This window comes from Salmo salar, chromosome 07 (assembly GCF_965601325.2).
Source record: "Salmo salar chromosome 07, fSalSal1, whole genome shotgun sequence".
In the NCBI taxonomy this organism is placed as follows: Eukaryota; Metazoa; Chordata; class Actinopteri; order Salmoniformes; family Salmonidae; genus Salmo; species Salmo salar.
In genome coordinates, this window is record NC_138297.1 from 39,429,399 (window position 1) to 39,435,354 (window position 5,956).

The 5,956-nt window shown below is 43.3% G+C and overlaps 1 non-coding gene across 1 annotated transcript; it reads right to left on the reverse strand.

Annotated features, from left to right (window-relative positions):
• Positions 1–5,518: 5,518 nt before the first annotated feature.
• Positions 5,519–5,594, reverse strand: trnaa-ugc (transfer RNA alanine (anticodon UGC)). Its single transcript has one exon. It is a non-coding gene; the product is annotated as a tRNA-Ala (tRNA).
• Between the last annotated feature and the right edge of the window lie 362 nt (positions 5,595–5,956).

Sequence of the window (5,956 nt, forward strand, 5' to 3'; positions counted from 1 at the left end):
CATGCATGGTCTGTCTGTGGTATAAGTTTCCTGGAAAAGAAAAAATAAACTCCAGGGCTCAGATATACAATGCATCAGGAGAGGAATATAACCCGGCCTCTTCCATGGGGGAATGCTGTGTCATTATACATCTGTGTGTATTATCTGTGATAGGCAACAGAGCGGGATATAAATTCTTAATCTCTCCATGCTGTTTGCAGTAACATATCTCAGCCGCTGCCCGCCTGGCGCCAGCACGTTGGCTGCTGATTCCAACAAATAGATTTTCGCAGCTCACGCCTCAAACTGCATGACCCGGTGTGCTTGGAGGCGATGATGCTCCCATTCTAATGAAATATGGTGTGTGTATGTATGTGTGTTTGGTATTTTATTAGGATCCCCATTAGCTGTTGCAAAAGTAGCAGCTACTCTTCCTGGGACCTATATACACTACATGACCAAAAGTATGTGGACACCTGCACGCTGAACATCTCATTCCAAAATCATGGGCATTGATATGGAGTTATTCCCTCCTTTGCTGATATACCAGCTTCCACTCTTCTGGGAAGGCTTTCCACTTGATGTTGGAACATTGCTGCGGGGACTTACATTCAGCCACAAGAGCATTAGTGAGGTTGGGTACTGATGTTGGGAGATTAGGGCTGGCTCGCAGTCGGCGTTCCAATTCATCCCAAAGGTGTTCGAGGGGGTTGAGGTCAGGGCTGTGTGTAGGCCAGTCAAGTTCTTCCACACCGATCTCGACCAACCATTTCTGTATGGACCTTATTTTGTGCACGGGGGCATTGAGGAAAGGGCCTTCCCCAAACTGTTGGCACAAAGTTGGAAGCACAGAATCGTCTAGAATGCCATTGTATGCTGTAGCGTTAAGATTTCCCTTCACTGGAAATGAGGGGCCTAGCCCGAACCATGAAAAACAGCCCCAGACGGTTTTTCCTCTTCCACCAAACTTTACAGTTGGCACTATGCATTCTGGCAGGTAGCGTTCTCCTGGCATCTGCCAAACCCGTCGTCCGTCAGACTGCCAGATGGTGGAGCATGATTCATCAATCCAGAGAACGTGTTTCCACTGCTCCAGAGTCCAATGCCTTTACACCACTCCAACCGACGCTTGGCATTGCGCATCGTGATCTTAGGCTTGTGTGCAGCTGCTCGGCCATGGAAACCCATTTCATGAAGCTCCAGACGAACAGTTATTGTGCTGACGTTGCTTCCAGAGGCAGTTTGGAACTCGGTAGTGAGTGTTCCAACTAAGGACAGACGATTTTTACGCGCTACGCATTTAAGCACTCGTTCTATGAGCTTGTTTGGCCTACCACTTCGCGGCTGAGCCATTGTTGCTCCGAGACATTTACATTACACAAGAACAGCACTAACAGTTTACCAGGGCAGCTATAGCAGGGCAGAAATATGATGAACTGACTTATTGGAAAAGTGGCATCCTATGGTGGTGCCACTTTGAAAGTCACTGTAAGGCCATTCTACTGCCAATGTTTGTCTATGGAGATTGTATGGCTGTGTGCTCGATAGCCAAATGGACGAATCCACTAATTTGAAGGGGTGTCCACATACTTTTGTATATATAGTGTATCAATCCTCAAGTGTAGCAATAATTAGTGAGCACTGACTGTTGCTTGCAGATTTGATCTTACGATGCGTATTTAAAGCTTTTCTATGTATTGGATTTGCTCTCAGGGTTTCAGTTATCCGTTGCAGAGATTACGTTTTCTCCTTTATGCGTCATTACTCAATTCCACTGACATGATGAAACAATCATCTATGTGGAATAGCTTCAAAATATCACACTTACAAGTCTTCATACAATCTGACAGTTTTGATTAGAAATACTACCCTACCTGTGTCATGCACTAAAGCAGATACCTTATAGTCATTCCCCTTACATACAATCACCAACACATGTGGAGTAGCTTCAAACAATATCACATTTACACACAAGTCTTCATATTCTGACAGTTATGATTACACTAACCTGCCTGCATCATACACACGCGATCAACAGCAGATACCTGCTAGCTATTATATTCCCCTTACATAAATGCAGTGTTAGACTGTCAAACAACAACCTAGCTACCTGCCAAATTACCTCAGCTGAGGCCTTCTCCTCTGCTGCCTGTCTATGAGCTACTCTGAAACAGGGGCTGTGTGTTGGTTTGTTTCCGCTACAAAGCAAAAACACATTATTGATGTGCAACTGCAGAGCTCTATTCACTCTGTAACTCAAGCTGTCATGCTGTCAAGTTGTCATTCAGTCAGTCAGCGTAGAAGTTGGCAACTAGTCGGTGCCGACCTTTATTAGTTTAGAGAGCAGATGCACTTGAGGTAATTAATAAACATCAAATAAAGAGGATAGTCTTCATTCATTAATGATATATCCTGTCTGCATCTCTATAATTGATGTGTATTAAACGGATGTGTGTGACTGATATTAATCAAAGAGAGTACACTGTCAATAAGCGGAGCAAAGATAAACTGTTTGTCGTCATCACACATAGTACAGTATGCCATCTTGAATTACTAGATTAACAATTTGCTGATAACTCTCCCGGCTTGTCTCTTAATAGTATATTATGGTCAGTTAGATAGTAGATTATTTATCAAGCAGTCAGGACGGCAACTGTTGATATACGTTTTATCCACTTTCAAAAACATCCCTTTTATTGGCTTTTCATTAATGTTCAATGATTCAAGTAAATTAAACCTAATTGGAGTAATACTCTACACAATGTCTTAGTTAGAAATCAACAGGAAGGCGTACGTGAATATACTGTAATATACAGTATCACATATGTTGACATTTACAATTTTTTACTGCTATACAAAAAAACAACTAGTGTCAACCCAGGACAGGTTAGTGTGGAGGGAGTGACAGATCTGCTGTTTGCCGTCACCAGTAGAAGTCTCCAGGTGTTTCTCTATCCTAACCTTCCTGACTGTAGGTGGACAGGTGACAGCGCTCACGCACTTGTGTGTGTGTGTGTCCACATCTGTATTCCTGTCTCTATATGCTGTGTGTGAGAGACCGGACAAGCTGGGGGGGATGGGGACCATCGCCATGCTAGAGAGAGAGCTGATAGTCATGGACAGTGACAGGTTGGTGAGTGCCTGCTGCTGGTGGTGGGAGAAGAAATACAGTGCTTCCCAGACAAGATAGATTCAAGTATTCAATCATGGGCATCTTCATAGTCCCATACCACGTTCATACTTCTCAGCCTGTGTCTCAAATGGCACCCACAGGGCTCTGGTCAAAAGCAGTGCACAATGTAGGGAATAGGGTGCCATTTGGGACACAGACCAAGTGATTTTTAATGTCTGGTTCCCACCTCCACATAGCTGTGACTCTTTGACTAACACCTTGCTGTTGTCTGTTACTGATGTACTGGTATGTGACTGTTAGTGAAGGATCGTCCCATTACCCAGACTCCCCAGTGCTCAGCTGTAATACCATGTCTTAAGTGGAAGTGGACAATCAGCCTGCAGCGTGGTGGATGGAGGCTGTGGGCTGTGTTGGGTTGTCATTTAACTGCCTGCTTACCTACTGCTTGGCTGCTTTCTCTGTGTGTGTGTGTGTGTGTGTGTGTGTGTGTGCGTGCCTGCGTGCTTGCGCGTGTGGGGACAATATGTTTTTTCAGTTTTGTGGACAAGATGTGCTTGTCCGGTTTGACCAAGATGTTCTTAATCATGAAAGTAATCGTCACTCACATTGTCACGTCCTGACCAGTGAAAAAGGTCATTTGCCATGGTGGAGTGGTCAGGGCGTGGCAGGGGGATTGTTTTGTGTGTTTTGGGGTTTGTTTGTTTCTGGGGCAATGTGTTCTAGTTTGCATTTTCTATGTTTCGTTTTCCAGGTTTGGCCGAGTATGGTTTCCAATCAGAGGCAGGTGTCTTTCGTTGTCTCTGATTGGAAGCCATACTTAGGCAGCCTGTTTTCCTTTGGGTTTTGTGGGTGGTTGTTTTCCGTTTTGTCTGAGTACCTTACGGAACTGTTGGCTGTCATTCTGTTATTTTGTTTAAGTGTTCTCGAGAAAATAAAGTAAGAATGAGCACTCTACACGCTGCGCCTTGGTCCCCTTTCATCGACCGCTGTGACACACATCATGCCTGTCTAGAAACATTAATTCTTCAATATTAATTTCCTGTAAACATCCACTTTACTCTACCTATGCATGTCACTACACAGGCATAATCTTACCCCAATTATACAAGAATAATGTGTCTATACAATGAATGACTCCTACGCACCTGGAACAGACACTATTCAGTAGTAAGGACCTTAAAAGAGCACAGACAGCCTTTTATCATTTATACAATGCACCAGTCATACATGTACTTTATAGCATGAGTCATAAGCATAGTGCTAACCTCACTGGGGATCATTCATAGACGTACAGGCAGAGCTAGAGGCCCCAGGCTTCCGTGTTTCATTCACCATTCACCACTATAGTAGAATCCCTACCTCTGTCATTCATTCATACACACAGACACACACACAAATTGGCTGTATATATGCATTTCAATTACTTCTGAGTAATTTGTTAATTGAATTACATTGGGCTGAACTACACTCCAGTGTATTTTGTAACAAGATACTTTCGAGAGCTGTAATTTGTATTTTCAAAATACAAAATACTTTTCGATACTATTTTTATAGCAGTTTACATTTTGTGGCTCCATTTCACTCTGCATTGGAATCAGCAGTCTGATGGCACTATGGAGTGATGAGAGCATCTGCTAAATGAACTAAATATAAATGTAAATGTAAAAATTAACAATTGCAAAGCATGCTGAGTATTATTCTTATGAGCTCTGCCCTGAAACAAGACCGATAATAATACCCATTGTGCTTTGCAGTTTATTTAGGTATGTTTATTTTCACATATACATTTACATTTTGGTCATTTAGCAGACAGTCTTAACCAGAGTGACTTACAGTCAGTGCATTCAACTAAGATAGATAAACAACAGCATAGTATTCCAAACATTAGGAACTCTACAAGGTGTCGAATGCGTTCCACAGGGATGCTGGACCATGTTGACTCCCATGCTTCTCACATTTGTGTCAGGTTGGCTGGATTTCCTTTAGGTAGTGGACCAATCTTGATACACATTGGAAACTGTTGAGTGTGAAAAACCTAGCAGCACTACAGTTCTTGACACACTCAAACTGGCGAGCCTGGAACCTACTACCATACCCTGTTCAAGGGCAATTAATTATTTGGTCTTGCCCATTCACCCTCTACATGGCACACATCGCAATTGTCTCAAGGCTTAAAAATAATTATTTAACCTGTCTCCTCCCCTTCATCTACACTGATTGAAGTGGATTTAACGAGTGATATGAATAAGGGATCATAGCTTTCACCTGGTCAGTCTATGTCATGGAAAGAGCAGGTGTTTTCCCATCCACACACATTTTTATTTTAGTAATTTAGCAGACACTCTTATCCAGAGCAACTTACAGTAGTGAATGCATACATTTCATGCATTTTTTTGTTGGTGTACTAGCCCCCCGTGGGAATCGAACCCACAACCCTGGCGTTGCAAACACCATGCTCTACCAACTGAGCCACAGGGAAGGCTAACACACACACACACACACACACACACACACACACACACACACACACACACACACACACACACACACACACACACACACACACACACACACACACACACACACACACACACACACACACACACACACACACACACACACACACACACACACACACACACACACACACACACACACACACACACACACACACACACACACACACACACACACACACACACACACACACACACACACACACACACACCACTTCACCTTTATGAGCCCTCTGAGCAGGTTAAAGAGACATGGCCAAATCCTGAGGAGCGGGATGCTGAATATATTAAATTAGAGCGGGTTTAATACAGGCAGACGAGGCAATAA